The sequence below is a fragment of the Hyalella azteca genome, unplaced genomic scaffold (genome assembly GCF_000764305.2).
Source record: "Hyalella azteca isolate HAZT.00-mixed unplaced genomic scaffold, Hazt_2.0.2 contig5981, whole genome shotgun sequence".
NCBI classification, from domain to species: domain Eukaryota; kingdom Metazoa; phylum Arthropoda; class Malacostraca; order Amphipoda; family Hyalellidae; genus Hyalella; species Hyalella azteca.
In genome coordinates, this window is record NW_025936154.1 from 10,908 (window position 1) to 32,944 (window position 22,037).

The window sequence follows — 22,037 nt, forward strand, 5'->3', positions numbered from 1 at the left end:
ATCCGTATCAAGGTAGGAATTCACAAAAGATTTATTTAAGTACGAAACACATAAGATTATTCGATAGTTATCGATACAAATCTACGAGATCTGTGAAAAATCTACTAGTGCCGAAGTCTTGTTAGACTCTTGGATATTATTTTTCAATATAGTGGCACGTGTGTCTGCGGTTTATGGTGCAGCGACGAAAGTCTTCTCTTCATGATGACTGTGTTAAGTATCATTTCTTCACAGTTTCGTGACGTTGACAAAAACGATGACGCAGCTGCTTCATGGCGTTAAAAAGTATATGCCTGCGCCGATTCATGACGGTGACATTAAGATCGACAAATTTGAAATAATTTACTTAATAATGATTTTAAGTTTAATTTATCAATATTATTAAGTTTCACGTGACTTTCGAAATTCTGAGATTGGTTTGAAGGTATCATTGATTAAATAACATTAGTCCCCCTCGCTATCACTAAAATCACTGCTAATCACTTAGATTGTAACGTAATTACGTGATGTTGTGGGCACAATCATTGCGTTCGATTATATAATATAATCTAACCACAGCGACGGCGTAGGACGAGGGCATACTGCATACCGCTGTGGGTCACTGCCCACTGGGTCACAACGGCTCAGTGTGATTCTAGACTTGACATGTAAAGGTGTATTGTCGGATCGGTGGCCTTCCTCTCGGAATAAACTGTTTTTTTTATCAAGTGGATGCAATTTATGTTTATGTTCTGTGGTGCTGCTCAGCCACTCAGTGGGTTTAATCCAAAATGAATGAAAAAATTATACTTCAGGCAACGATCTTTAGTCTTCTGTTGCTTTGAAAGTATGCATTTTTTTGTAAATGTAAAATAATATCAAAGCGTTGTTTTAATATACCTCCAATAAGATGATATTCATCCGCGTGTCTATCAAGTAAGGATGTGCAGACAATTTCTTGTAAACAGCATGTAGGTCAATACCAATATTGCTATTATTCTTTTAAGCACATTTTTCCTTTGGATTATTGCTCGCTGCCCATCGGCCAACAAGATCGAGTCATGGCATGAAACTCGCTATTCACACAGGGCCGCTGTAAAGTTCTTTATTTCTTTATTTGGGGTGATACTTCAGTTTTAATGGGATCATTTATTCAGTCAGTTACTTAAGGAGTTTTTTTTTCAGTTTAGTGGGCCCTATTCACAGTGACCAAGGATTGCCTTCCTGCAGCCTTGCACTGTGCATCGCACCTAAGCTTAAATCACACAATTTTACCGCATATATTGCGTCCTTGTGAACAAGGACGAGGATAAGCTGCATAACGTGTACTTGTGTGAAGGAGTGTGAGTGCCACAACAAGTGTCCTGCCAGCAAACTTGTTAAACATGTTCTTGTAGCTGCGTCCGACTCTTTTTTTCTTTTCTTCTTGCTTCGCAGCTTTTATTGCTCATACAGATTGCGCAGATGCATTGCTCTCGATCAGACGCGCATATGCGAACCCGATGTTCATAATTAAGTTTAATGTTCTATTTTTATTATCATATGAACTTATAATGATCGCGCCATTTCAACCAAGTAAAAAAATGTTCCTGAAGAGAACCTATAGTTTCATTGTTCTAAGGCGACGCGGAACCTGGCGGAGGTGCGCATGGCATTGAACATCTGACAGAACGCACTTACGTTACAGCTTGTTCACCGGACAGGTTAACCCTGCATAGAAGGAAGGAAGGAAAAATTGATGATAGTTTCATCCTTCAATTCTATTTTTTCTGCTGGCTGGCCAACTTGACATTGCTGGGAAAAATGTATTTAGAAAATAATAGTATAGTACTGCGGTTTCAGTATTCATTAGGCCGTAGGCCTGTCACTAATTCTCAACATCGCAGAACATTCACAGCTTGTTACGGTCTCGAACACGCAACCCACTGCTCTAATTATGATTTGCTGAGGCCCCCACTGGGCCACGCTGCCACTGGGCCACCCTGCCCCTTATAGGGGAATGCATTGTTGTGATGACATATCGAGATGGTCAGTTTGCCATGTAAGCATAGGTAGCGAGCAAGGACGTGGAACATCATCCATCATCGTGTATCCAAAATCCATCATATCAGAAAAAAAACAGTTTCACAGTTTTAAACAGCACAGTTTCACGTATCGACTGTGTGCGCATGGACTTGATGGCTAGTAATCAGTGATCTATTTTGAGATCGCTGACAACGGAATCCATGTCTGGAACTTTATTTATTGTAGGTTGACTCAGTAAAGGTCGCGGTTGCGCACGCTATGTACGCTACTCATTTTGCCTTTTAGCAGACGCTACGAATAGAGTAAACGAGTTGCGGCTACTCACAATCTATGATGCATCGCCACTTTAATGCTGATTTGGATAAAACAGAGTATTGTCAATAGTAGCCTGAATAATGCATTGTATTTTTAATGGTTGTNGCCAGCTTTGCACGAGGCTCGGTTTCACTTTCAGAAACAACGTAGGCATTGAAGCCATAAAATTGTTTGGAAGCATCGGTGAACAACACCAGTGAAACCTCTTCACCTTTTCGCGCCAGCTTGCGATCAAATTGCACCTCAGGAAGAGTCTGCAAGTCATGCTTAAGTTGGAGCCAATCTGAGATTATCTCCTCGGAAAGAGGCTCGTCCCAGCCAACCTTGCTCTCCCAAATGCGCTTCATCAGAAGCTTACCTCTCACAGTGACAGGAGAACATAGGCCCAAGGGATCGAAAATTTTAGATATCTCCGACAAGATGATTCTCTTTGAGAATTGAGGGTTTTCGCTGAAGGCAGCACCAGCCACAGCGATAGCGTCACTCCTCGGGAAATAGTTGTACCCGAGCAACTTCTCAGCAGTAGCCTGGTGGTCAGCCCCGACACCATCACGCCGGAATACCTCAGAAAGCTCAGGGTTATTCGAGGCCCAAGACCTCAAGTGGAAACCACCCTCAGCCATGCGAGAGAGCGACTCCTTGTACAGGTTAATCAACTTACTGAGGTCATTGCCGGTTAGGAACAAGTTGTCGACATAGAAGTTAGAGTCAAGAATTGAGGAGACCTCGTCCTGTGGGTACTGTTTTACATGATGCTTTATTACATAGTTAAGAATGAATGGTGACGAAATGAATCCAAAAACAAGTGAAGAATACCTGTAAGCTTTAAGATTACCGGATTCGTCAACCCACAAGATTGAAAACCGATTTCGATCAATTTCCTGTTTAAGTTTGATCATCAGGAATGCTTTACGGATGTCACTCATGACGAGATAATCATCCTTGATGATCAAACTTAAACAGTAAGTTAAATTAAAAAAAAATTAAAATTAGTAAGTTAAATTAAACAGTAAGTTAAATATTAAAATCAAAATTTTATAAATGTACGGAATAAGAACTAATTAATTTAGTATTATGTTAATGGGATAAGTGAAGTATCTTGAAATAAATGAAACAATTAGTCGATTTATATTTCTTACGTGGATTTTCAAGAATCTTCTCTCAAAGTATCTCCAATAATGTGAAATAATTCTCAATGGCGTAGAAGCTATTTACAATACAGCCTTTGCTACTTCTCATACCAATAAAACTTATGAGAATGTTATGAGATTATTTTGAAGCAACAAATTATTCGTAGGGCGATGAGCTAGGGATTACCGAAATTGTTTTTCAAAGCCCTTGTTTTCGAATGCTCAATAAAATGCTTGCGCTGTCCTGCCATAGGGAAAGCTTCAATTTCCCCGCCATCCTTCATTAGCGTACCATCCTTCATTTCCACGCCATCTTTTATATCCACGCCATCCTTCATGTCCCCGCCATCTTCCATTTCCACGCCATCCTTCACTCCCCCGCCATCCTTCACTCCACCGCCATCCTTCACTCCCCCGCCATCCTTCACTCCACCGCCATCCTTCACTCCCCCGCCATCCTTCACTCCCCCGCCATCCTTCACTCCACCGCCATCCTTCACTCCCCCGCCATCCTTCACTCCCCCGCCATCCTTCACTCCCCCGCCATCCTTCACTCCCCCGCCATCCTTCACTCCCCCGCCATCCTTCACTCCACCGCCATCCTTCACTCCACCGCCATCCTTCATTTGCGCGCAGTTTTGTTCGTCGCTGGAGTCGCCGCAGTCGTCAACTTCGTCGCACAAACTCCACGCGTTCAGGCACATCCCGCTCACCTCGCATACAAACTGGTCTGCCGTGCAGTTGCCTGGTGGGTTAAAAGAATAGCGTTTTTATAATGTTTTGTAATAATACAGATGAAATAATTGAATTAATGCTAAATTAAGTCCAGATTTCTAGTTTAGTTTCACTTGATTTTTTCTCCGTACTTTCTTGCTTTTGCTCTATAATTAGCCCTTTGTCTTTGATCCTTAACCATATTTCCTACATAAACGTCACCCACAGCTCTGCTCGTCGCTAAAGTCGCCACACTCGTTGTAGCCGTTGCATCTCAACCACGGTTGAATGCAGTAACCGTTTCCGCAACCAAACTGCTCTGAGGTGCAAGTACCTGGTGGATTAATTATTTTTGGTTTCAAGTCAATGAGATAAATGAAGTTCATTTTTATTTGTTTGGTTCATGTTCATAATGCGGAGAATTTATTACACCAGTTCGGCTTTAATTTACTTGCGACAAAATCTCGTGTACCTAGATTCTTAATGCAAAAAAATGAAAAGCATTCTATCTTCTTGGCATTTGGTGATTATTTTATGGTTCCTTCCTGAACATCCTGTATTTGTGTATTCGAAAATTATATCTGATTTCATTAATCGAAAAAATGCAGAATGTCTCTACTGGAGCTAAAAATTACTTTGGTACTGAAAATTGAATATTTTCTGATAACTAGTAACATTTTTTGAGCAAAACGTAGAAGAAGGTGATCAGGCCGCAAAACTATGTGCTGGGGGAAGTGGAATGAGATTTGAAATCTGCACAAAACACTGGTACGGAAACTATCGTTTTGTCTCATACATTTTCGAGAAAAATTAACTTTTTTAACGTTACTTCGAGTATTGTGAATTTTTGCCGACTATTTGACGTGCAGTAAAAAAATGTAAAAACTCACAGTTTGCCTCATCGGTTCTGTCTATACAGTCGTTGAAACCATCACACTCATATTCTGCCGGAATGCATCTGCCATCGACTTCACACGTGTACAACCACGGGTAACATTCACCTGCGCATAGGAATACGTGGATCTGTCAAGCCTCTGCGAAATTAACCGAAATAATATGTTAAATAAAAAAAAAACAAAATGTACCTACAAGTCCATCATCAAATAAAGTGCTCCTACAAATCAGCCTTCTTAAGTGCAGAACTACTTCTATATTGCAACGTATGTTTGTATTCCAACTAATATGATTCAATCTACTGCTAGCCGAACATCTTGTTTTGTATCCTTTAATTGTAAGCTATGAGGCCTCAGCCGCCCTAGCACGTCTGTGAACTGTCATCCCAATAAATTAAGTTTCATGTCAAAATCTCAGGGCTGTGAAATGATTTCAATTATTAAAACAAATCATACCTGGAAGAACAGTTGGGCATCCTTGTTCGTCACTGCCGTCACCGCAGTTGTCGTACTCATCGCATAACAGCCACTGGGAAATGCACATGCCGTTGCCACACTGGAACTGATATTTTGTGCAGTTACCTAGAGAAAGTAAGTAAAATTTATTTGTTATTAACATTTTTAAATGAAGTCGGTTTCAACATCAAGTAAAGAAACATGTTAATTAATTTCACTCTCTTGCATTCACCTTTTTGGATTCTGGATAAACACGAGAAGCATATATTTTAACAAGTAATGATTGAAATTTACCGGGGAAGATTAAGTCATTTCTAATTTCACTGCTTTGAAATTTGAATTAATCACTCACAGTTTCGCTCATCACTATAGTCGCCGCACTGGCTGTAGCTGTCGCACACTTGCCAATTATATATGCACATTCCGCTGTTTTCGCACACGAATTTCTCGGTGCAGTTGCCTGGCAGAAAGCATATGTAATAAAAATCAGCACTGTAATGACCTATGAAATATTTGTGATAAGGACTTTTAATGATTTTTACAAGGAATTTTCACAAATCGTGGTATAGATATGAAAATCTTCGAGACATCAAGGCCATGAAGTAATTAAGTGGGCAAAAAATAAACAGCCAGTAATAAAAGAACTACATAGCAAAATAAAATCATGAGTTGCTTCTAAAATATTTCATCGTGTGTGAAGATGACGGCACTTTTTAGCATTTGCCTAAGACACATGAACGTGATTTACAGAAATTCGCAACGAAGTAATGTTACCCAAACATGCTAAATTCTCGTATATTTTCAAAGATAATTTTAAGGTCTGTGATGTTCTATAAATAGTTCATAAACTAATTCTCAATAAAAGAATCTCCAGCAGTCGTTTTATGGTAGAAATAGCCTCGTTCAGGGCAAGTTTGTATTCTTAAACAGTTTTCAGACCATTACCTTAAACTACCATGACCGTTCGCATCACTCACAGTTCAGTTCATCGCTGAAGTCGTCGCAGTCGTTGAAACCGTCACATATGCTCAAGTTATAAATGCACTTATCACTGTTCGCGCACAACACTTGATTGTTAATGCAGGGGCCTGAAGTGAAGATGTTATGAAAAGAAGTACAAGTCTGAAGATGCTCAGATAAAAGTACATGACTGAAGATATTCAGAAGTCTGTATTATTTACAAATACAAATAGAGTGAAGTTGGAACGATTTCACGTACGAATTATTCATGTCATCGAAAATGATCTCATCGAAGCTTTCTCATTAGATTTTGTTAAAAAAAAATTTTAGGTGATGTAGCTTTTTTATTGTTGATGTTGACATTTACTTGTAGAAGCAATGAAGCTTCAGCGAAAAGTCATTTATGTCGCAATAAAAGAAAATTCTTCATTGACTTAACCATTCAGTTCTTGTAAAAACGACGTTCCTGAAGTGCATTTATAGCGGTTGTACCCTTTATTGGATATTTATATCTACATCGATCTCCTCCACGCAACGGCATTAAAATAAGTGAAAAATAGAAAACCATATTATTCACATTTTTTGTGACAAAGATATTAAAAGAAATGTCATAACCAAACTAATCTAATGCTATACAGCACACAATGTTTGGAGCCACGCATGAAGAGAAAGAAGCAATCGTTAGGCCAATATGTCCAATTGGTTTTTAGCGCATTTTCTCATGTATGGAAAAAATGCACTATTTGTGCTCGCCATGTCCGTCTGTCTGTCTGTCTGTCCGTCCGTCCGTGACCTCAAGTTTTCGTCGACGAGAAAATGCGCTCTCTGTCACTCACTGCAGTGAGTACTGTGTTATATTTTCCTAATATGAGTGTGACGAAATCGTATCGTTTACCTGAGCAAGTTAACTCGTCGCTGCCGTCCCCGCAGTCGAAGTCTCGGTCACACACCAGGTCCTGAGTGATGCACATGCCGTTGTCTTCACAGACGAACTGGTCAGCGGTGCAGTTGCCTGGTAGCATGTAAATACAAACGAGTATTGAATTATTTTTATTAGATGTATTTATGTATTCTATTTATTATTAAATTGAATATTATTTACCAAGAGCGGCGCCTTATGAACGCTAGCAATTATGGTAATTCATTTTGATGAGCATTCATAGCGAAATTGGAGTATTTTTATTAGAGTAATAAAAAGTTTATAAAACAAAATGATCAATGTTAATTAGGAGCAGTTATGTCCGGCTTTTTTTTATTTTAAAAAATCCATGATGTATATTTTCTGAGGTCGTAAACAAATGAAGCAAACGACGAATACTTCATTTCTTGACTACGCTCCTTCATTCCATCTTTTTTCAGTCCCATCAAATGAACAGGTCAATAGTGGGGTTGACACTTTCAATAATGACAGTATCAAGCTATTCAATTCTAATATATAGTATACCATAGTAATTATCCTGTAATTAATTGATTCAGAAAAAAACTTTTAAGCCCATTCACTCAACAATACATTGATTTTCACTACTCACTGACGAGCATGCATGATATCGTTCGGTAATAATACAATACACTTTCATCGGTTAAATCCTCGACTCATTTATTTTAAACAATAATTTCATTACTCACAGTTTATCTCGTCATCGTAGTTGCCGCAGTCGTTGTAACCGTCGCACACTTTCCAGTTTTCGATGCACATGCCGTTATTCAAGCAAACGAACCGATCCGTGCAATCGCCTGAACAATGTTGTAATTGTATTAAAATATTGCGGATACAAATGACGGAATTAAGTAAGTTTGATCACATGCATGGTGTTTCATGACCGAGACCGATGATTTTCACTTCCTATGCTCAAATTCGAAGAATTACCGAAGAGAACTTTATTAAAACAAGTTCAGTTAATTACTAGGCATAAGATAATTTTCAAACAACAGGATTGTTCGCCATGCATGATAATATTGCTACTTATCACACAAAACAAAAGGTTAGCTGCATGGGCAGCTGACACTACGTCAATTCATCTTTTTCATTCACATGTTGGCTTGCCGGTCTCGTTTCTTGTCAGTTGTACTTTTTATTTTGGAGTTGCCTCTCTCTTATCCCGCACGTGCTATGTATGTTTTACTTAAAATGACATCCCTAGCAGCAATAAATTACATGAAGCATCCTTTTGCTCAACCTGATCCGTGTTACCCATCACAATTCTTTTGAAAATAAGGAAATTTAGGCCCTTGAAAACAAATTTGTTTGATTGCGCACAGTTTTGCTCGTCGCTGTAGTCGCCGCAGCTGTCGCGGCCGTCGCAAATGTTCCATGTGTTGACGCACATGCCGGAGCTCGCGCACTCAAACTGGTCTGATGTGCACGTGCCTATAGGGGATTATGTTGAAATAAATGAAATGTTGATTGAAAAATTTTTTCTAACATTTTTTGACCATTTTTATTGATTGAATTTAAACGTCGAGAAAATATATTTACTCCAACCAAAAAGTATTAATTTTTCGTTATTTTCTCATATATGATAAAAACATTTTTGTACTCACTTTCAATTTAAATTTCGGACAGATTCTTTAGCATCATGGCTAAAACAACTGGAAAACATAAATGTATTCTATTTATTTTAATTTCCAACTGTTATGTCACGATGTGAAAACAATCTTATAAACTAAATTGTGAATTGATAACGGCCACAGTTTCTCTATAGTGACTAAATAAAAATTGTATCACTCACAGCACTTATTGTCTCTGCAATCAACAATAATAAGAACTCACAGTTCTTCTCGTCACTGTAATCACCACAGTTGTTGAAACCGTCGCAGACATTGATGTTGTAAATGCACATGCCGGAGTTCTCGCAGACAAAGTAATCCGAGGTGCAGTTACCTTAGGAATGGGATCATAAAGATTAGAAATGCTAACATTCGATCATACAATATTATAAAATGTTAGCAATGACTGAAACCGAAATTTTCAGCGTTGAATGGTGTAGAGCTGATGAGGCAGGAGAAAACCAAAGCCATTACCTTCATCATCATTGTCTTCAAGATATTTCTTTTATTATGCATACTAATTAAAGTTCCTTACACTGTAAACCGTTAATATAAGTTTGTTATACGTACCCCATTTGTTGTACAGTGCACTGATTTACATCCTTCATAATTTTGCACATACACATAGTCATTTACAGCTTGCCAGCATAGCTTTTCGTGATTTTTTAGCGCATTTTCTCATTTATGAAAACAATTCATTGTTGTGCTCGCCATGTCCGTCTGTCTGTCATCTGTCTGTCCGTCCGTGACTTCATGTTTTCGTCGACGAGGAAATGCGCTCTCTGTCACTCACTGCAGTGAGTACTGAGTTATATTTTTTTTAACTTGAGCGTGGTTTAAAGTAACATTATATATACTTACAGTCTCGCTCGTCGCTATAGTCTCCGCAGTTGTTATACCCGTCACAGCGACTCCATGAATACAAGCAAATGCCGTTGTCACATCTGAACTGCTCCGAGGTGCAGTTACCTAATACAATCAGGCACATGTTACGGGAAAAATTAATTAAGGCGAGTGCAGCACTTGAATGGCCCCTAATAAGTGGTATCGTATACTTAGTTAACGCGAATTAAATGGCAAATAGTAAGTGATACAATAAGTGGCAGAAAAAAAGGAAGTGGTACACATAAAAGACATAAATGACTAGTCACTGCTTGAAGTATTATCCTCATTTCAATATTTTTTTCAGTACTGACAGTGAAGTTCGTCACTAAAGTCGCCGCAGTCGTTGTAGCCATCGCAGGCCCAAGCTAGGCTGATGCAGCGATGGTTGTTTTCACATTCGAACTGCTCTACGCTGCAGTTGCCTGGTAAGTTTGCTATGGCAACTGTAACGGAATTGCAAGAATACGACAGCAGTTCGTTAAACATAATTAATGTGATTATTACTTGAATAGTAAGAATAAGACAGTAGTTTGTTATCTGTAATTAATGTGATAATTAATGGAATAGCAAGAATAAGACAGTAGTTTGTTATCTGTAATTGCGATAATAATGGAATAGTACGAAGAAGACAGTAGCATCAATGACAAGAATGTTGTGTAAATGTTATCGTTTATTTGAGCACTCGCAAAGTAGTTAGGCCATTACTCATACAGCTCTCTATATCGTATCATTACAGAAATAATTTTTAGTTAAGGGCTTGCATTCTGAGCGTAAAATTTATTTTTAAAAGTGATTAGCAGTGATTTTATGAAATAGTCGTTCAAGAATACATGAATTTTCGGCTGCTCTGGGCTTGTGGTTCATTATGAACTAGTGGGTTGGGGAGTCTTTCTTCCACTTGGTTTTATCTCTGGAATGGGAATACAATTTAGAAGATGGTAATTTAAGTAATGGTAATTTAGCGTAGACATGGCAGTAAACTCACTTGAATCGATACTGTTTAACGGAACTGCTCCAGTTGACGAAATAAGCGCGATTAGCAGCATCAACGACAGCATCCACTTGTTGCAGCCGAGATACTGTTTCGATAGACAAATATATTCATGCATTCGATAATATGGATATGATACTCAATACTCACAAATTATTGATATCATCCATAAATCGTGAGCTTTGTTTTATTGATTAATGCTGTGGAAAGTAAATATGATACCAGTATTGGAAGTTATCATTTTAAGATTCTTGTAATTGTCGGTTGAAAATACCGCTAGTCAAATTGTCCGTAAATATTCGAGTACAAATAGAATAATTTTATTACATTTTTCATTCATTAAAGACTACCACTCACCTCCATTTCTTCGGCGCTGTAATGTCTAAAAATTAAGTATTCTGTAATTTCAGTATTCTGCAATTTCAATAATATTCAATTTCATTTTCAATATTTCAATTCAAAAATTATTTAAATATACCTCAAATACCTTCGCGCTCCAGTTAAATTACAGCTGGTTTAAGATATTATTCAATTAATAATCACACAATTAATTGATTAGAAATAGAGGCATTTGTCTTCCTAGCTAATGATATGTTATAGGCGTGATGGTACGTTCATGATTATTTCTTTAATTATTTCGAGAGCACCTCCTTTAAAATTATTGTAGTTATATATTATTATCATACATTACTATAATTGAATAAAATATTCGTTGCGAATTAAATTTACCTCTATTCAAAGAAAACCACTTCTTTCAGTAATGATTTTATCCATATTTTTTGTTTAGCAATATGAACTCAGTTTACTTATCAAATGAACACAAGTAGGAATATATTTTTGCATGCCTATGTGTGGAACGTGCGAGCATCTATTTACCCTTGTTACAATTTTATAGTCGAATGGTTCAGTTCCGTGCGACGAGTAAATATTATTTGATAGAACAATAATATAAAAAATTATATTTTAACGTATCAAAATGATAATAATAAATATTTAACACGCTGATATTGTTCACATCGGTGCTTAATTTGGCGGCTGGAGCGTGGAGAGCCGCGGATGACGGGAGGGCTCGTGGCAGACAACTGGCTGACTCTCCGGGCGCTGCTCGTGACGTTGTCAACTTGTCGGTGATGATTACACACAGAGAAACCAGTGAGAATTAGGTCAAAAATCGAGGCACTTTTTGCGCTTGAGAAAGTCCGCTTGACCCAGTTTTGTCCGGAGCAAAAGCGTATCAGTGCTACGTCCGCTCTGTGCTCGGGCTGTGGGTGAGAAATTAAGTGGGTCACCATGGAGACAATATGACCCATCGATGTAACGATAATTACTGCAGCTGTTAATTGTGTCTGTACCGAAACAGTTAAAGATATAATAATAAAGCTAACACAGCTGTTTGGCTTTAAAGCTGTTCTTGAAACACAATCATTATTAGCTGTGCTTGAAACTGTTCAAATTATTGTTAAAAGAGAGGAAATTCGATCTAAAAATGCAAGCGTTATAGTTTCCGTGCTAGGGAAAAAATACATTACATACAAACTAACTGTGATCTTACGATTATGAATGAATATTTACGCTGATGTTTGTAAATACAAAAATTTATAACGAATTACATTTAATTATAACAAAAATTAATACATATTTTATCTAACTATTATTTATTGGTATTCAGGAATAATGTAGTAGCTACTCATAATATTTCTTTCTAAGTGAATCATAAAATTTAGTGGCAAAAAATAAATAAATAACATAATTACACATAAATTCTTATTAATAAGAAAGGAATTCAAGTCCTTCTAATTATTGTCTACTTGTGCAGAAGCGGGGAAACAGTAAAATTTAAAATAAAAAAGTAAAAAGAATAGTGAGAAAGAAAAAGAATATATTATTAGAGGATAATTGACGCCCACTTGAACATTTGTTTAATTGCAATTAATAATTTTTAATAACACGTCTTGCCTTATACATGAATTGTTTCTTATGTCTTCGTTAGTACAAGATTTATTCTTCTTTCGAGTGAATTGATATTGTCCCCCATGATCTTATCTACCCTCAACTATCAGATTTTCGTTTGTTAATTACTGCCTTCCATTGTTATGGATGATAACTCTAATATCTTTGAGGGCGGTAGTTTTGCTAACGTACAGCACTTTAACAAGAGATTTATAAGTCAGGAGTTGATCAGGTGATTACGCAGCTATAATGAACAATGAAAACTAACTGTAAAATGAATGGTTTGTTATAGGTTGTTACTACTTGATCAACTCAATGTCTAGATAAATAATTAGAAGTTCGAGGTTATTTCAAAAAGTATCTGGCGTTTAAGAGCAAATACATATTTTACTTTTCAAATAACGTTTGCGTTTGACGTTGATTACGATTGCTTTATCCTGATCATGTTTTAAACTAGGAGTTTTAGCATCATAGATACAACCAAACACTTACACTCTGGAAAAAAATGTATGGGCGTATCGTCTAAATAGTGACAGACTTTCTGCACGTAGCAATGATATACAATTTTGCTGAGCTAAACTGGGTTAGGATCACCCGCATAATGAAAAAAAAATTACTCAGTACCCACTGCAGTGAGTGACAGAGAGCGCATTTTCTCCTCGACGAAAACGTGAAGTCATGGACGGACAGACGGACGGACGGACGGACGGACGGACATGGCAAGCACAATAGTGCATTTTTCCATAAATGAGAAAATGCGCTAAAAAGTGCGTCGCTATTTGAACAGCGTCTCACTCATTCTCTGAGTGTAATCGTCACCGGCGAGAAGACCACATCACGCGCAGCGTCCGTTGATCAGTCGTTGGCCACCAGCCCGCCTGTCATCCGCGGCGCTCGGGGCGCTCCATTTACGACCGATGTTGACAATATCCGCTGGATAAAAATTCATTATTTTCATTTTTTATGAATCATTTTATACTAATGTATCTTAATATATTATCAATAACATTTACTCCAGTCGTAAAAAATTTAGGACCAATGTGGACGATATCCACGGCTTAAATATTTATTATTATCATTTTTATAAGTTATTTGATAACTAAGTATTATTAATGTATTATCAATAACATTTACTCCAGTTGCGAAACTTTAGGATCGCTGAGGACAATATCCGCGAGTGGAATCAAAATGGGAGCACGTCAAATACTCTATTTTTCAAATATTTTCTAATATTTAGTATACATATTTTAATTTAATAAATAAACTGAGTTCGTACTACTGAATATGCTGAAAGAATAGAATGTTTCATCATTTTGTCCCGGTATGAAGAGTGAGGTCATGGATACATCTTTCAAAAACTAACAATTATGGAAAAAAAAATTTAAAATCTGTATCACTCAGGCTGAAAAATCTGGTGATAATTGAAATTATGAGGGGCAACTTTAGAATTATAATTACTAACGAGGTTTTACACTAACTGCGTTGTATTTGATTTAGTAAAACTTTGAGAAAATGAGATGATCGGATATGAATGTATTTAACATTTTCGAATATTCTTTATTCCCACAAATACTTCAGATAGTATATCACAGATAATTTTTTTGTATTACTTGTTAAGCTTTGGCTGGAGCATCGCGCAAATGAAGGTGAATGATACATTTTACTGATTATAAGCATGCATAATTCAATTAACTCGATTATTCAATTATTTCGATTTGTTTCTGATATGTTCGTTTAGAATTAAATTGTGCAAAAAATTTAGCAGTCAAAAGAGATTGATAACAAATGTTGTTCGACATTTCATTGTTATAGTAAAACCAATTAAATATTATAAATAAAATGATGACTAAGAGCCATTAGAGTTTTCAACTTCTCTGTCAAAACTTTATTATATTTACGAATATATGCCTAAATCGATTTTTTCTAACAGAATAGTATAGGGAAAAGCTGGAAACACCAGGTGCTGCTGCCGCTATTTGTTCTAACTTTGGCAGCGACACCCATTACACTGAACAGCACCAAGGCTAGTAAGTTGAATAGCTTTGAATGATCATGAAAGGAAATATTTTGAATAAATTTGATCAGTACTCACTGAAGTGAGTGACAGAGAGCGCATTTTCTCACGTCCGTCCGTCCGTCACGGACGGACGAGCACACAATACGAGCAATTGACGAGCACAATAGCACATTTTTTTCCCATAAATGAAAAAATGCGCTAAAAATATATATGTCGTGCCGAAATCGCAGAATTGCCGATTCTATGGAATTGGCAGCCAGTTCGCCGAATCTGTAGAATCAGTATTTCTATACTATAGGAATCTGGGGTTTGATCAGTCAGCCAAATTCTTTTTTAAAATATTTAAATATAAAGGAACTTGACCAAACTTGACCTAACCTTTTTCAACTCTAACTGTCGATTTATGTTCTAACTCAAATTCTAACGTCCGATTTTCTGAATCGGTAACGAAATGCTGATTCTACAGGTTCGGCAAACCGGCTGCCGATTCCATAGAATCGGCAATTCTGCGATTTCGGTACGACATATATAAAAGGCTGACGCCATTCGATGCTACTCTTTGTCGCATTACTCTTACTCGTCCCGTGGATTGTTCCTTGTCACATGGATTACTTTGCGACGCATTACTATTACTTGTCACATGGATTAATCCTTGTCACATTGATTACTCTGTGTCGCATTACTATCCTTGCTCCTTGTTGTCAGATCCCTATGGCAATAATGATTTTCATTTATTAAAAAAATACTCGTATTCTTGAAGCATGAACTCTAGAGAATAAACAAGAGTTGATAAATTTTCATTATTTGTTTTTCTGTCGTACTAGGTACTAAATGTTATTCATTGCAACAATGATATGCTTAGTGATATGATACGCTTGATATAACAATGATAATTAAATTAATAGTTGTTTCATAATTCATGCAACATTCACGCGACAGGATCTGCAGTATTATTCCTTCAATTTTATTCTGTTTCAACAAAATTCCAGGCAACTGCAGCGAAGATCAATTCGAATGTGTGAACAACCACCACTGCATCAAACTCTCTTGGACTTGCGACGGCTCCAACGACTGCGGCGACTTTAGTGATGAATTAGGATGTTAGTGCGGAGAATCAAATATTTAATGGCAGTTCGTATTCAGCCCGAAACATGTTATTCACTTTGACGTATATCATACCAGACTTGGAAAAGGTTCATAAGAGATGATAATAACAAGATTTAACTATACACTAAGCTACGTCGTAGATTTTTTATTTATTCATACTTTATTTGGTCAGGTAATTGCACTACGGATCAGTTTAAATGCGATAACGGCCGGTGCATTTATGCTTGGATACGATGCAATGGCTACGACGACTGCGGTGACTTCAGTGATGAGCGAGACTGTAAGTCTTGAAAATTTCACAAATTAATACAAAATAAATTTAAGCCTACTCCGTAATTTATTACTTCAATCTTAATTTTGAGTCACATTTAACCGAGCTGATAGTCTGATTCAAACAAGATTTTTTTAACAGTCTTGTTTTTGACGTACACACACATTTTGGAGTATTTATTAAGTTACAAAATTTAGTTCTTGTCGGATATCAATTTGTATAAAAAATCGTAAATTATTGTATTATAAATTGCGTCATTATATTATATTATTACATTATATTGCGTATTCGTTAAAATATAATTAATGTATACAATGTTATATTTAATTAAATAAATTAAGAATTGTATCGTCATTTAAATATGTAATAATATATAAATAATAAACTTCAACTTTTAATCAAAGTTACGTAAAAATTAAGTTTGAAACGTAGGAGTAAAACAAACAATTCATGGACCAGAGGCAAATCGCCCTTTCCGCACATATTATCGCTTCTCAATTTGTATCTCATTAGCTCCTTATTACGTTTTTTGAAGTTCTTATTATTATCAGCGATAAAAACTTGTTAATTAATACTATATATTAATTGTTATGGTTGCCAGGCACTTGTACCTCGGATCAGTTTGAGTGCGAGAACACCGGCATGTGTATTTATACAGCGTATGTGTGTGACAGCTTCAACCACTGCGGTGATTTCAGTGACGAGAAAAACTGTAAGTAATAAATATTGTTAATTTACAATGAAACAAATTCACTACAAATTATAATAAACCTGGATTAAAAGAGATATTTTGTGTCTCAAAAAGCATTAATTTTTTCCGTTTTAGTAAGAGGTGCCGCCAGCACCTCAATCCTGAATTTTTCTTCAAATGGTTCCATTCAGCATAATTTTCTCAGAAAAATGTTAAAGTTACATTAATGAAAGATGTTACTAAAAACGCAACTTAAGTCAAGATCATTATATTCGGAAAATATCTCTATGTATAATTGTCCAGAAATTATTTTTTCACTGACGCCTGATAATAAATTTGCCTCATGAAATGAAATCTTCCAGTCTCTTAATTCCAAATATTTTTTTCATTTTAGGGCTTGACGATTCCTCCTAAATCGATTGGCATCGAATTACAGTCAAACCCACTCAAATATTTCAATAAAGATTTCTTGAGATTTTTTAATAAAATTTAAATTAGATTGCAATTTGTGGTTATGTTGGTACAAAACTATGAAGCTTTTCTAATTGAACAGGACAAAATTTAGCAGGACCCCTAACAAAATATGAAGGAAACGGTGAAATTTTATTTATTTCAAATGTGTGGAAACAGGCCTACTATGATATCTTTATTAATTTATTATTTCAAAAAAAGCAAATTAAAAAATGCATAATTGCAATATATTCGGCCATTTGCCACCCCATTTTATAATATCTTAATTGCAGTCCGTGTCAGAAATATCCCGTAAATCAGTATATGTATGTATTTTACTGCCGATTTGGACTACCGAAAAGATTACACGTTTATCCTCTGAAATAAAAATTTTATTTTCAACTACAATTTGATTATTGTAACCACCGTTTTATCCATTACAGGCAACTGCACCTCAGACCAGTTTACGTGCGCAAGCTCCGGCATGTGCATCGGCCAATTCAGTGTATGCGACGGGTACAACAACTGCGGCGACTACAGCGACGAACAAAATTGTCTGTGTTATAAAATTATGAATTTTAAAAAATATTCTTCGTTAGAAAAGCAAGTCCCAGAAGACCGAGTGTAATGGAAATAAATAATGCGATTGATTTTTTAGAATATCAGTTCCAATAGATATCTGGGAAAAAATAATGAAGTCAGTCGTAAAGATAAATTTGAAAATGATTGATTTAATTTATTCAAGAAATGCATCAGCCAGTAGAAACTCTTTCACTCCGCGTAGACAGTTTTGATACAGCTGCACATACGTTTATTTTTTCAACTTATATCATTCATAAACTTGAATATTAAACAAATGAAATGAATGGAAAAAGTTTTTAAAAATACGCATCAATATTATTTTATTAATATTTTAATATATATTTTTTATATATTATATTATTATTTTAAGAAGAGTTTAATTTTCTTCTTTAATCCAGCAATGCGACAGAATTTCAGTTATGTTATCACTAGGATTGAACAAACTTTAACTGGTGTTTCTGAGTATCACAGTATCTTTGGGCACTTTTTCAATTTTTTCGTATATTTATAATATTAACAAAGTAATTATAATTTTTCCTAGGTGATTGCACAGGTTATTTTAAATGTGAGAATATCGGCATGTGCATAGCTAATGAGAAAATTTGCAACGGCGTCAACGACTGCGGCGACTACAGCGACGAACAAAACTGTGAGTGAAGAATTATGTGTTAGATAAATGACTGCGATATCCACGTAAATGATTGTTATCGCTATAATTTAATATAATTAAAATCCCTTAAAAAGAATTACTGAGCTTGACATTAATTTTATACGTCAAAATCATAATGTTAAAATTTTAAAGGTAGTGAATGCCTGAGAGACCAAAAAGAGAAGACGAGGAAGGTGGAATTTTAATTAAAGTTTAGTAATTCAACGTTATATTTATATATTTTACCACCTCAGTATAAATATGCATTGCATATTCTCCTAGATTAAAATCTCAGGCAAGCTTTTGCATTGAGTTACTGAATACTGAAAAATTAAAATATTGTTGTTTCTTTCAGTAATTGCCATCATTTGCCATTAACAGCTACAATAGAAACACTAATTAAACCAGGATAGGCCCCTGCCATCATATATTATGAAAATATAAACCAAAATGGTATTGGCCGCACATTATTTTCCTCTACATCCTCTCCATTAATTAAAATTCTTTAATAATATTAGTTTTTTTACAAGATGCTTTTGTACACACCAGGTAACTGCACCGCTGATCAGCTAGTGTGTGAAGACAGCGGCATGTGCATTGATTGGATCTATGTGTGTAATCGCTACTTCGACTGTGAGGACGGCAGCGACGAATTGAATTGCACTGGTAGGAGCTAAACCCTTTTTTCTGCTACTAACCCACCTAACAAATGAGTTTAAACGACATTTAATTAACGTTGATTTCACCACATATGAGGTTGTTTGATGTTATTTAAGATCTTCTTTAATTCTTCATTGAACCAATCATGAATTGCTAACTTCCAGGTCTCTGCACACACATTGAAGTGCCGTGTTCGAACAGGAACCAATGTATATACGAGTGGGAGGTGTGCGACGGCTACAACAACTGCGGCGACTATAGTGATGAGCAGAACTGTGAGTGATGTTAAAGACAACAGCTGCGGCGACTATAGTGATGAGCAGAACTGTGAGTGAGTGAAGGATGGCGGGGGAGTGAAGGATGGCGGTGGAGTGAAGGATGGCGGGGGAGTGAAGGATGGCGGGGGAGTGAAGGAGAGCGCTGGAATGAAGGATAGAGTGGAAATGAAACTCTTCCTGTAGCGAGAGAGCGCAAGAGTTTTAACCCTCTACCGCCGTATGTCACTCTACGGGAACATAATTTTCAACTAAAATTATTCTTAAACTATTTATTGTATTAACCTGAGTACGTCTGTACACAACAGAGAACATTTTAAAGTTGTCGTACGTGGCGGCAACCATCAGTGCAAGTCATTTTGCGCTCACTAGAACGTATCCTTTTTGGGAAGTAGGCGCGTGACTAAATTGCTCCCTTACTCATGTCAGGCGGTAGGGAGCATTTAAAGGACATCCTACTATAGAAGATTTATGAAAAATTTCTGATTATCACTCTCCACTCTATGGGATCAAAAATATATTTCATGACTGCAATCTAAAAAAAATCCGCAGCGTTAATGGCATAAATACATGATCAATTTGGAATAGGTTGAATAAAAATACAGCAAATTTATCTGAGCAAACACTGAATACAGCAAACTCTGAGTGAATGTATTTGATTAATTATAATTCTTTAATAGAACCCGCGATAGCTGGATTGAAACTGTTCAGGTGGAGGTCAAAATCGAATTTAAAAAGTCATAAAATGATGGTAAAAGGAAATCGTGAGCTTTTTGTGGCGAGTCTCCCATTTAGTGATGGGAAGAGTTGTCGTTAAAAAAACCATAGTAATCGCTTCAGATGTGGGGTGTTTAATTAAAAAAATGTGGCTGATTACACATGGAATTACTACCCTATAGAAGAGAAACTATCAATTATTATACGTATTAAAATATTGATCGAAGGACAGAAGTATCATAAAATGCAGTATAGGAAGAAGAAATCAATCTATTTACCACGTTTTTCTTAGCTTCGTTTCGTGTCTGTCTGTCAGTCTGTCATCAAAAATTCAGACCTTAATTTAGAGCTCTTCTGAATATCCTAGAAACTTGACATTTGACATGCATGCTTATGCTGCCTAACAATTCAATATTTGATCATCAGATGCAATAACTAAAAAAATTTTTAGAAAAAAAAGTATAAATAAATAATATAAAAATAAATAAAGAAATATAAAAAATATTTTTGAAAACCACGTTTTTCTGGCTTTTACAAAACTAAAAATAGTGAAATAAAATAGATAAAAAAAATTATAAAAACCACGTTTTCTTAACGGACAAAAAAAAACATTTGCTCTTTCATAACATTACATAACATTTTGCATAACTTAAATGTTATGTAAGAATAAATGTTTTTCTTTTCTGTCCGTTAAGAAAACTTGATTTTCTAAAGTTTTTTTTATTTGTTTTATTTTACTAGCAATCTTCATTGCATAGCGTTAGGGATAGGCGTATACGGGCAGCATTATCTCCTGATACGCTTTCAAAGCGCACCTAATCTCACAATTCTCTGTTATCACTTCAAATAATGCATAGTGGGGGTGACCAGATAACAAACAAAGTAGCACACGTGAGTGAGGAGGGTGAACGAAGCGAAATTCAAGCGTCACAATAGTCACTTTCAATCAGCCAAACATTTCACACATCCTCGAATTTTATTTAACAAAAGATGTATTTTCCCGGCAAAAGTCAATTAACTCTGCAATTAATTTCTGATACCCTTCACATTCTGTTATAAATCTTTCAATTCAAGCAAAATCTTTTCTTCTTGGAAAAGCTGATAATTTTACAATACAAGGTGTAATGTTATTCATATGAACTATTATAATCATTAAAAACCTCATGTCTAACATTATTTATGCTAGATAACTGCTTTATAGTTTCAATTTATAATCGGTTAATAAATTATCGAAAGTGTATAATTTACAAGACTAAATATGATAAAGTGTCGCACATAATATCATGAAATGGAAAATTCAATGTTTATATGTAGATTTTAATGAATTCCAAGAATTCACGTTGTGCGCGAAAAGATAGCAATCGTACATCGAAGCTCCATCTTATCTGATATTTACAAATTAGATTTGTACAAGTCCAGTTAATTAAACATAAAGTATAATTTAGCACCCCGAAATGTATATGTCAATAATTAAGAAAAATCTTTGTTTGTTACAAAAAGAACAGAAACACTTGCTACCATAACTGCCATACGCGCCACAACCAAACAGTAATCATAACCGACAAGTTTGACAACGTCACGAGCAGCGCCCGGAGCGTCCGCCAGTTGTCGGCTACGAGCCCTCCCGTCATCCGCGGCTCTCCGCGCTCCAGCCGTGAAATTTAGCACCGATGTGAACAATATCCGAGCAAACTGAAACTAATTATGCATCGAATTTTAACCTTGAAGTTATAAAAACAATCGTCTAGCTATTTGATTTTAATAAATGGTTAA